Genomic DNA, 13,008 nt, shown 5'->3' with positions numbered 1-13,008 from the left:
ATCTCCAGTTTGTTTATTATTGTTTATTGCCTATTTTTTACTGCCACTTTTTTTTACAGATTTAGTTAGGCCTATTGTTACTTTGCAAATGCAGATTTATTAGCCTACATACAAAATATATGGTCACTTTATCATATATGACGTGTTATTATACATTTAACAGAATATAAATCAGTTGCATCTTGACTAGCAACAACATTGATTCCCATCCTCTTTGGCTTGTGACCCCCAAGGAAGCTTATTGTGAATCCTTGTGAAATTAGTATGGTCACACAGTAAAAATCATGGGTCAAAACTGACCTAGTTCGGGTCGAGCACCAACACAATAATGGATTAACTTTACCCATGGATAGAAAACTAGAAGACAATAATCTGACTGTAGCTCTTTTAGTATTTGGAACCAGCTGTTAATACGGTAACAAGTGTAGCCTATCTTTTGCAGGTTTGAAAGTCAACTAACAATAAATATGTCAAGTTATATTTTCAAGCATATTTTAGTTTGGGAAATAACCCAAATAACAGTAATATGAATAATACTAAAACAGCCAGTTGGTAAAGTTAAAACAGTATTCCTTTGGTGCTATAAAGACCCAAACCGTGTGCATTTTTAATCCGGCATTTCACCGTTTTGACTTAGTCACCTTTGGTGGACTTTCAGAGGTCAGAGGAGCAGAAAGTCTCCACTATTTTACTTATTTTAAGGATTTTTTTAAGGCTGTAAGAGGTAAACATGTGAAGTATTTCACCAGACAAAAAACATACATTAGAGACATCCATCCATCCATCCATCTTCATCCGCTTATCCGGGATCGGGTCGTGGGGACATTAGAGACAAAACAAGAAAATATAAACAAATATCATGAACAGATTTTTTTATTTGACCTTTAATCATCAGGTGACACCTTAGATTTATCATGGGACCCTTGAGGGATCCTGACCCCCAGGTTGGGAACCATTGAGTTGTAACATTAAAATACTGCTTACACATTAATGCATCAGTAATGATAATAACATAAAATTACATAACCATATACTGTATCACTCAGGGGCTTTTGTACATTTTGCTGATAAAACTTCAATGTACATTTTGAATGAATGGAGTGTTTAAACATTGTGGTATCACTTTACTCAAGTGAAGGATCTAAATACTTCTTCCACCAATGGACAAAACATACACATGTTTAACCGGACAACTGCCCTCCTGTAAAAGACCGATCCCTCTCATCCTCTGAGCAGAGATCATTTCTCAGTGCCGCCAACCGTGCGGTTCAGCTGTCAGACCTGTAGGCAGGGTCACGCCTCCTCACTCCTAATGAGGCAAAACTGCTGTAATTACGCTCGCAGTCCCCCACAGAGCACTTTCCTTTCACCATGAGCGGACAGCTCCTGTCCTGGAGGGCCACAGCGAGGGCTGTCTCGCACGGCGATACCCCACGCTCAAAAATAAAAACCCTCACTTAAAAACACAGGCCTGGTGACAGCAGCTTCACATGCATCTGCTCACACCCTGACCTGCTCCCCACTAACCTCTGGATTAACTGAGTAGTATATCCACCTCTCTGCCCACATACAATGTCGTCTCCATGCCACAGACAAAATATTTCCTTATGTGTGCATGGTATCCACAGGTTTACTTTATTTAAAGGTGCACTCCACGGATTTTACAAGCCCTTACTCAGCCTGAGAAAACAGCACAAGATTAGCAACAGAGTGAATATATCTGGTTCTTTGATAAATAGGTACAAAGCTGTGTACATAAATTTCAGGGGAGAATATAAATACACCTCTCAAGGCGCATTTCAGCAAGAACAATCCAACTACAGAGCTTAAAATTCTGACTTTAAATTTATCGTTCAATTTTGTTTAAATTCAGAAACAAAGTTTAGGGTTGTTACATTATCCACTGAGGATATTTTTAACACGACACGACGTTTGTCTTTTATTAAGAAATATTTTACTAATACTTTACTTTAAAACCATAAAAGTAAAGTATTACTAAGATATATATTGTTTGTATTTGAACCATAAAATTAATCAGAAATTACTTGGTCATAAATATGCTATTTTTTGCAACTTCATAAGGGTTAGGGTTATCACATTGTAAAAGTTCATCATATGTTCTGTATTCAAAACCTTAATCTGCAAAGTAACTAAAGCTTTTAAATAAATTTAGTAAAAAGTACAATATTTTCTCTAAAAAATGTAGTGCAAGTATAAATTAAATGTCAAGTTAAGTCTGTCGACTGTCGTTACAACAGCCAGGAACGCTAACAAACCAGCGGTATCGACAGTCCTGGCAAACGACCCCACTGAGGTTAAATAGCTTAGTTTCCCTACCAGTCCCTTGGATGAGGGACGAAACATCTTCTAGTATCTTCAACCAAGTCCAGTTGCCCCTGACTTTAACCGTCTTTGGATAACTATGACCTGGATGACTGAGAATCTTCAAAATTACTTAAGTAACTTGAGTAAATGTTCTTTAAGTTAACCAACACTGATGGTTTCACTGAGTGTTCATCCAACCACACTCAAACTTTTTTCCTCGGAGGTAGTTGCACAGATACTCAGAGGATGTCTGCAGATCTCGCTGTAAAGGGAATTTCCGTGTAGTGTAACACAATCTGTCTTGGAGGAGGGTGCACCCTCAGCAGAGTTTCAGGAGGGACGTTAAACAGAGACAGAGAAACAGACAGTGACACGGAGCAGTGAGTGTTAGACTGAATAAGAGTTTGAGAGACAGTGACACTGTGAGGGGCAGTGATGGTTAAACAAGTTTACCCTGCTCGGCCTGTGTTGATCTCCCAACGTGATAAAGTCTGAGTGACAATTTGAGAACTACTAGTGCCTCCTGATGGTGGAGCTGATGACTGCATCTCCTTTGTGCCCCCCTACCCTCCACCCAATCCTGAACTAGACTTGTCCTATACAAGACCACACAAATCAAAATATCTTTCTGTTTCAGTTCACCGCATGGTTTGTTTGTCTGTGTTGTAATATTTGCATTTTGGACTGAAATATTCTTACATGTATGAATGTTATAATATACCTCCTTTTAGATTAAAAGGGTCAATTCACCCAAATCACATTTTCCCCCTTAGTGGTGTCTAGTCATGAAAATTGTTTTATTTGCTTAGATTTTTAAATATCAACAAGACAATACAAAAAAGTGAGTCATTATTATTTCATTTCTATTATTATTATTTTTGTAATTTTGGGTGCTGTTAGCGTTGAAAAATTTAATTTTAAAGACTCAACAGTATCATTTCTTTCCGGATTGTCTTTGTTACTCAGGGTACAGCGCCTTTCAGACAGGTTAGTGCTTTACAGATAACTGACAAGGTGATAATAAGACAGTAGGAATGCAAACAGTGTAACTATTTTAAGACGAATGCATGTGACAGAAAACTGTTGAAAATGTAATAACAAAACTGATAATTATCTATGTAGAAATCTGTTTGTGATATCTATCCTTAGTCTCCTATCTATACAATAATATAACAATACATTCTAGTCTGCAAATGACTGAAATGTCTTTCAAATTTGATGATGCCATGACAAGGTAGAGGACTAATATATATATATACACACACACATATATCAATAAATATACATACTATAAGAACACTAAAGGATTCTATTAGACAAGGTGAAAATCCTGTAGGACCTTTTGATTGGAGAAATATGTTGTTTTTGTTCTTTTTGTGTGATTTCACCCTTTCAGAAAAACATGACTGTGTTTTCCACTGTGCAGTCTTCATACTGATGTTGTGTTTGATGTGATGAGATGCAGCTGTGTAAAGGAGAGGGGGAGCATGCTGACTGCATATCTAGTGTCTATTATATCAACTCTCTCTCTCTCTTTGTCTGCTCAGTCAGCCACGACACCGACCAGCCAGAAGTTGCATTTACCAGCCTGGCATGGTGAGGGGCTGCAGTGCGACGTGAACACACACTGACAGCCTTATGGGACCATGAGGCAGGGAGGCAGGGAGCTGTGGGTCAGGGCCCGGGGTGGCTACAGGCCATCGGGACGGTGCAGCAGAGAGGCAGCCAGGAGACGACAGAATGGGCACAGTCACCATGGAAACACAAGCGGCCCAGGCAAATCATGGCAACTGGTAACTAAGTAACAGGAAACGGCAGACCATAGAGGGCGATGAGTCTGGCTAATCATAAGGAGAGGGGGTCGAAGAGAGCGAGGAAGGGAGGGACAATGACAGGGAGACAAGGGCCACCGTTCTGGCTCAGCACAGACCCCTCTCCTCCAGAGTGTGAGCTCATTCCCTCCCCACGTGCACTGCACTGACACAGGATTAGTGTCAGTGTGAGCTGGAGAGGCAGCCTCCACCCTTCTTTCACCATCATTTTCTTTGTAAATCCATGAGGGGGTGTAAATGAGCACACACTACAAGGAGAAGGGAAATGAGCTATTAAAATGAGCTTTTGGGTGCGCGCATGAGTGTTGATATCGATTTTTAACAATAACAATATGTCAAATGACAATAGGAAATGGGTCGCTAGTAATGATGAAGAATTATCACCTGAATCCTGCAGCTCCCATCAGCTTTGCGGAGCTTTATGGCAATTTTCAGCTCATTGTTGTTTGGACCACAACTTTACTGTTTTGGTTCACTCTCACCGCTCTCACAGTTTGGTTTTCATTCTCAGTTGGAAGCTATTTTCAGCAAAAAAGCTCTTAAAACCCACTGAACACTACCTGCTCAGCCCCAGACAGACACAGTTAGCAACTAGCTGGTGAACAAAATGAAGCATTTAGCAACTAAAGAGCCAGATATTTCCCTCAGGAGCTGGTAAAGAGCTAAAACAGAGTGAATATTGGGCTTGATGAGTACAGTATGGCTGCCTGCTTGTATTTCTCTTCTATGATTAGTGGACACATTTGAGCATTCTTGTAGCATTTTGGTAATATCTGACATATATATTGTAAAATGCAATTAACCACACAGAGTTGAAAGTGTAATACACTACCTTTCCCCACCTCTGAAAAAACAGAAGACATATTTAATAAAGGTGAAAGCTGTGAGGTGGCTTTAAAACTATTTAGTAAATTTTATGTGATTGTTTTTTGTCTTAAAAACCTCTTATATCATTCAGGTAATCCATAAACAAATCCTTATGAGGGAAGGTAAGATTAGCTCAAAATAAAAGACAGAAGAAACTTAAGTCTTTGAGGGTTTTCAAAAAAAAAACCTTCAACTGTGGAGATGAACAACTGAATCCCTATTATCAACATAAATCCATTAATGAATATATTCATTAATTATTATTAATTGATCTTAAATTTGCATCTTAATTTAAAAAGTTAATTTAAGTTACAAATGAAGGTGTAGTTATCTGTAATGTTATTATGTAAATTTTTACTTCAATCCATTTTCAAAACAATCCCTTAAAATGTACTAATTTTAACTGAAAGCATGCAGATGATCCATTAAAAAGCTGTAATGAGGCAGGTTTACTGAATAATACGTAAAATACTATACAGGTGACGATACAGGTGAGGGCCATATGATCAGCATGAAACACTGTAAATATTGTAAAGTGATAACAAAAGCCAAAATATCCATCAAAGCTAGCTGGCATGTTAAGATAGCAGGTTCAATCCCCCTCTGCTCATCTGGACTTTCCTGATCTCTCCTTGTTAGTTCAGAAGTTGAAATCAAGGAAATTTTGATTTTTAGTGTTTTGTTGTTTTGAACAGACAAATGAAACCACACACACAATCACACATTCATCACACACACACACACCTGTGTTGTGTACCTCAATGAATCAGCATTCATCCCCCGCCTCCACAATGCTAGTCGGTGTCCTTCACCAGTGGACCATCTTCAGCACTGAGCAACACAAAGAACCAGAGGGACATCAGACTAAAGCTGCAGAAACTTCATTTTTATCAACCTGCAGAGAAAGAAAGTATACAGACTTCACCCTTAAATAGATTCACACTGAAACAGATTTGTACTGACAAAGTCTGATCTTCTCTGTGTGAGACTATCTGTGCACTTCCTGAACACTTGATACCTCAGCTGGTAGAGAAGGTGCTTTGTGGCCTGAAGGTTGTAGATTCAAGTCCACCCTAGATTGTTCGTGTTTTCCTTCTGCCAACCCTCAGAGGACTGTTTTCTAAATGTGTCTCTCATTGTGAGAAGCCTGTCTTGAATGAGCCTAACAAACTGAACCAGGATCAGTCTGTTTTATAAAGACACTCTAAGTCCCTCACGCCCTGCAACCACCACAGTCCCCTCCCCTGTTTTTACCCAGTCCATCTTCATTCCCTCAATGGTCTTCAGTATTTACACCGGTCCAGTTAAATTCACTCCCCACCAGATTGTCTAGTGTGTTTTGCCAAAGTACTTATCATAGATAATTCTGGTAGCTGCATGGCTGCAACATGTTGCAACGGCTACTCCAACAAAAAGTATTTTGGCTCAGTTTGTTTGTCTGACTTGGATTGTGATTTAATGAGCCCACCAACAAGGCTCACTTGCCAAATACTAACGTAGAGTCTCCAATGGCTGAATAGGTTATTTAGATTATCTAAATAATATGATTACATTTTCATGTGCAACAGGATGTCACAGGCTTGTGATGTCATTTTGTGGACTACATGCAGGCTTTGGTCGGGCTTCACTGTTTGAACTCACGCTTACCCCCTTAATCTGTATATAGATTAATAAGACTTGGTAATGGGGAGAGAGCCAATAACTGTACTTTCACCAGAGAGCTTGTACAAATGATATGCTAACTGACGTTATGGATACAGTCAGCATATACCAAATTCATTTATAGAAGGCCCCCCGGTATTTTCTAACACATATTGCAAGTACTGCATATTAATACTGGCACTTTTCACGCATTAATTTGGTCGGACATGTAGTGCATCTGATCTGGTCACACACCTGCTCCTCGCTGCCACCACAACATTTTAAACTGTCGCAAATCTCAAATGTGCACTTACATCAGTGGAACTACATGACTGGCATAATATGTTTCCTGGCTCGGCTGTTTCTTGTGGGAGAGGTGGAATATGTACATACAATCGCCATCTTTGGAGTCACCGGCTTTCTCCATTAAAAAAATGCGAGTGGCTCAAATTAAAAGCCAGAAAAAATTAAAATAACTTTAACAGAGGAGATGACGAATTAAAATCTTTAATATATTATAATCCATTTATTTATCATACCAAACGTGGAGCAATCCGCTGAATTTTCACCTTTAAATAAAATATTATGGTATTTTTTTATTGTACAAATTAAAGTGTACCTGTAAGAGTTGCAGACATGACTCTAAATGAATGACAATTGTCGCTCCATAACTACTTGATGTTTAACAAGTTTGCCATGTCAACTTAAAAGATGGTGATATGTCCATGTTGTGTTCACAACTTGTCTCTGCTGCCCACAACTGGCCAAAAAAAAATCAGTTATTGCAGGTTTAAGTTAAATATACTGTAACAACGACCTGTGGAATGGAAAATTTGTGTCAATGAAAAGATAAATAAAAGCTAAATAATTTTCCTTTTGTGTATTATTCAATCAATTACGGATTGACATAATAATTGGTTATTCATTACAAAAATGTGCATTTAAGATACAAGCTACTGAAATGTGTGTGGAACTATCAAGGTTAATAGATAGAGCAAATTATTTGGAGATGATTTTGTTCAGTACAGGTGTATCAAACAAAACTGAAATAGTTACAAATTAAATTAAGAGTGAAGTATAGAAGCAGTATTTACTCAGTATTTTCCTAAATAAAAATCTTAGAGAAATTGCACGTCTGTCAGCCCAACCCGTCTTGAACATGCCTCTGCGGTCTGAGAGGCTTCGAGGGGCCCAGAGGAAGCCTGTTACATTGACACAAAGGCAGATTGTATGCGTGGCCCCGGTGACCTAACCACCGCTCATAGCTTAAGCTTTATCTCTGACACAACATCTGCTTATCAAACTGGCAGGCATGAACAAGTTAAGTGGCAACACATTCTGCTAGTGAAGTCATAAACAAGTTGTCTGCAAGCCAAACATGTACATTACCTGATACGTCCCGTCACAAATAGCCAATTTGCATGTCGCTACTTGATCAACCACTCCCACTCACATGTTTGGGATCTGTCAGTGCCACCTGTGTTTGTGGCCTTGATCATGTCAATTCTACTTGGCTTCATGGCTATAATGGGCTCACTGTGAAGAGACAAAAACACTCTACAGCTCTTATTTTACCCCCCTGATTGGCTGTGACATGCTTATAGTGGACCCCCACAGATGCACTGACAACCAGTTTACCATGGCTGTGTGACACATCTGATTGCACCTGTCAGGCTCTGTCCTCTAAGCCTTATCCCCTAAATACTGACCTTTTTCTCCGTTTTCTTCCCTTCCTGGTTCTCAGATCACTTGTTATTCCTCTTTCTCTGCCTAAACCCCATGCCACTCTCAAAAGTGGTTTAGTTAAGACCTTTTTAGCCTCACAGCCCCCATGTGTTGATATTAAATGATTAATATTGTAATAATTGTTGATTGCATGCATGCTTTCTGCCATTGTTATTTTTTCACTAATTTGTGAAATTAAAAGCCTGGCATTATTCTAAACTTTTATAAACAACAAATCCCATTGTGGCCAAAACCAACAACTTGTTGAAAATCTCAGACAAAACATTTGCATTTAGCAGCTAAAGAGCCAGATATTTCCCTTATAAGTTGATTAAGCAAAAACAGAGTTAAAAGAGTGAATATTGGACTTACATTCATCAGGTGGCCATGAAAATGAGACCAATGTTGTTCAATGTCTGCTGGATGTGTAAATCAGAAACTCTTTGCTAACAGGTTCACCACACTTAGAAGGTGACGATATGTCACTGTTGTCTTTACAGCTCGTCTCTACTGCCTTCAAGTGGCCAAATAAATCTTTAACTGCGTGTTCAAAATCATTTATTTTATGTTTCATCCTGAAAATCGCGTGGTAAACAGTAAAAAAACAGAATTAAGATTGATGTGATTCTCCTCTGTGGTTTATTTGCTTTTAACTGTAAATTATTTCTAGGAAGCGCACACACATATAGGGTTACACAATAAATTGTCTGTTATATTAATTATACTAATTTCTTTGTCTTTGAATTACCATGGTTGCGTGAGGTCATTCCTGTTGGAGTTTGGCATGGCTGAAGACTCTGAAATCCTGGGCACAGCTTATCGGGCCAAACCATGTGCTTGGGGGTGATTTGGATTTAGTTAGCTTTGCTTTGTATTCATTGTAATTGGTGTCCATCTTCTTTACCACTTGTATGTTTAGTTTGTGCCAAGTCACTATATATGCTCCCTCCTGTGTCATGTTTTGTTGTGTTCATTTTGATTTTGATAACCTTTTTACAGGTCTAGTATAACATTTTTGCATGTTGTGGGTAAATAAAACCCCAGGTTTTCATGTATAACTCCTGTTTCCTCTTTCCCTCACTGCTTTGTTCCTGACACTCATTCATAAAAGTGACAGCTAAAGCTGCTCTCAACGACCTTTAGTCTGTTCTTCCCCTTTTCAGACTTTTTTTCTTTCTTTTTCTCAGACCTCATGTTCTTGCTTCTCTGCCCACACTGCAGGACACTTGAAAGTGGTTACGACTTTTTGTATCACACCTTGATATTGCTTGATTAATGTAATTTGGCTGCTATTTCAGTCTTCCATTCAATTTTCACCGTGAGGCAGCTGCAGTGGTAACATCTTGCACTAACATTGAGACATTCATTCAAGATCAAATGGCATGTTAAAAAGTGCTGGAATGTTTTGAGTTAGAGATTTTCACTCTCCATCCAGAGTTAATCATTTGCAAAAATGGTTAAACTGTGTCTGTCTCATTAAGTTATCTAATCATGGAGCCCCACGCGCTTGCAATCCTAGACTAATGCCAGACAGTATATAGAGATAAGAGCTCCTATCCATGATGAGATTAATTGAATTTTTGCTACGGAGGAAATACATATTTACGACAGGCAATGTATACCCTTGTGCTATTTATCCCACTTGAAAAGTGCTTTCTTGACATATTAGATTTTGTAAGATCAGTCAGTCAAGCGTTTGACCAGTGGAATTTATGGTGGGGGTTTTTTTCTCCTTTTGTAAGCATTGTCACAATGGAGACTCCTTCTTAACCCAACACATGATGAAACTATCTCTTTTTAGATGTTTGTCCACCATTAGACCCCCACTGAACATGAGCCACATTAAAAATAGTGAAAATCCAATGCCTTTCTTTCTCTCTACTTTGATGACCCCGCCCTTTGGGAGGATGGGCTGGTGGAGAGACAAACAAAGCCTACCCTGAACCCTGTGGCCTTGCTGTAGGCTACCACAGATGATGTCAAAAGGCCCAGAGTTATTTTTATAATGACATCATAAAAAGACATTCAGGACAATTTGTTGTTTTCAGTATTAAAGCAATATTTCATACTGTAAGAACATTTTCACATTAGGGGTTGTACACCTCACTATCAGTCCATAAATACTGTGCCATGAACGTCAGCTCCCTCGTGGACACATGGTCACCAGAGTTCAGCATTTGTGGTCTTGTTTCTAACCATTCACTTATATTTATTCAGACTGAGCTTGAACATAAATTCAGACACACACACACTCACACATTCACAGTACTTCCATCATCTCTATATAACATACAATAGAAATAACTAATTTAGTCATGCAAACCAAGTTCCAAGCCACAAAATGTTACTCGGTCCCTTGATAATATATAATACAGTATACAACGGTTATTACAATTTTGTCATTGATTTGAATCACTCCACAAGACACAACAATGCACTTACAGTGCACTTATTGTGTTGTAGCAGTTGCCTTTTTCAGTGTTGCTAAAATGCTAAAATCCCTGCCAGTGAAGGCAATGAGGATATTCTCATTAATTAAATGCATTTTGTTTGAGTTAATCAGTGCACCATCTTGCTGTAAAACGTGTCATGTTTATCGCTTGATATACAGTAAAGACAGAAGACAGCAGGGAACCTTTGAGGTATTAACTGGAAGTGATTGTGAAACTGTGAAAACAGTATTGGACAACAAAACATGCCCAGCACTGAATTTTGTTCATTGCTGGGCTGAGCTAGTATAATGGCAGTCTTATTCAACAATAAACTGAAAGTCAACAAATCACAATCACAAATTAACAATCACAGCTGCAAAAAACAAAAAAACTTACAGATAATGCTCCAACAAGGCCATTTGGGGAGTAGATAAAAGATGGCTGTCACATCAGACAAAATGGTAGAGCAATGTAAAGTTCAACTGAAACCAACTGCCGGTAGCAAAAGAGCCTTTAATTTGACACACTAGCAACCAATTGTTCACCATTCGAGTCCAAATCTTTAACCATTTTTCTCCATTTTTAAATCACAATGTCAGAGTTTATACTGTAGCCTAACATTTAATCAGTCAATCAGCCACTCAACCCTTTTAGTGGAAAAATACTGTTTCCAGCCAATCATACACACGAACTAGACACTGAATATAGTCGAGCTGGCATTAATATAGCTGGTAATTATTAGCTGGTGTACTGCCCTCTCCAGGTTTCTGCTCTGCTGGTACAGAAATTAGTGGCTGAGATATGGAGGAAAGGCTGCATGGAACAATAGGCTACTGTATGGGATAGGCTATGGGTTAATTCACTTCAAAGTCATATCCCAAATAATACCAAAACCAAGGTCAGACTTGTACGTGCCTGTATTTTTTTGCCTGTATCTTAGACTAATCACTCCAGCTAGTGCCAGAATTTATTTGTATTCTGATGCAACATCAGCCATTGCTGATTGTGTCTAAAGCTAGGTGAGCACTATAGGTTTCTGTTTTTACTTTTTTGTATACTAACTTTGTGATATTGTTATTGGTTTAAAATTTAAAAAAACACAAAACACTAGCAGACTTGGTTTCAAATTTAAATAAATAAATAATAAACAATAATACAACACCCAGGCTAAGAGTTTGGTTATTCGTGTTTTTGAAACCGTTTTATTCGAGTTGAAGCTTATTTCACAAATGAGAGGCCTTTCAGGCCAAGTATATTTTGTCTGTCTCCGTGTGGCGCCGCAGATGGCCTATGGGCTCGTGGGACGTGTCCTGACGGTTTCACAAAATGGCCAAAGTAGGCGCCATGTTGGCTGCGCTAGTGGCACTTTCATCGGTCTTTTCTTTGTGCAGTTTCTATGAGGCCCTTGGACGGGCCGCAAAAACAGTTACAGTGTAGTCTTACCGTGATAAATGCCCCTCTCCTCCCACCTGTTCGCCAGCGCCATTAAAACGTTAACACAACAGCTGTAGAAACACAAGATAACCAAAATGACGCCATTATACAGTCTATATTTGTGAAAACTGCATCTCATGTATAACTTACAGGACGCGAAAATCAGCTGGTCACAAGTTACATTTTTTATTTTGAATGTTTCCATAGTTGCCTTAAGGAAGATTTTCAGGCTAGTTTTATTTATAACATAACATGTGTGTGACTATCGTCTTTGTAAATTAACGTTACTCAAATTAGGGGATGTGCAACTGTTATTTTTATCTCCATTTTTGTATCAGAATAATGCCTAATTTATACGATATTATACAGTAGCTCGGTTAAATTTCAGAAGGAAACCGATCTCTAAAGTGGGCTAAGATAGAGTAATAGGTTATAACTACTCAACGTTACCGTTATCGTGTTTGTCGACCAACGGAAAAACGGTTAGATTTGTCTGCGATGCGGCGCTAGCATTAGGCTATATATTGGCCTAATTATTGATCAGCCTTTTTCAGCTAATTTTGAGGGAGTGGGGTGATCGCTATTTCAACCTACACAGTTTTGCCGAACTTAATCGGTCCTTCTCAGAAATAGACTGAGTGAGCGGGGTTACCGGTATAGCCGTATTTCTCGCCTTACTGAAAATCGGCGACATGTGTTTACATTGATCACCTTGTGCTAGTTTTAGGGCGGGCGGTGGAAGTTTCGTAATC

Source organism: Micropterus salmoides, unplaced genomic scaffold, assembly GCF_014851395.1.
Source record: "Micropterus salmoides isolate LMB-PRFRI ecotype aquatic unplaced genomic scaffold, ASM1485139v1 Ms_hic_scaffold_16, whole genome shotgun sequence".
Taxonomy (NCBI): domain Eukaryota; kingdom Metazoa; phylum Chordata; class Actinopteri; order Centrarchiformes; family Centrarchidae; genus Micropterus; species Micropterus salmoides.
The sequence above is the reverse complement of the archived record's forward strand: the minus strand, read 5'-3'. Positions refer to the sequence as shown.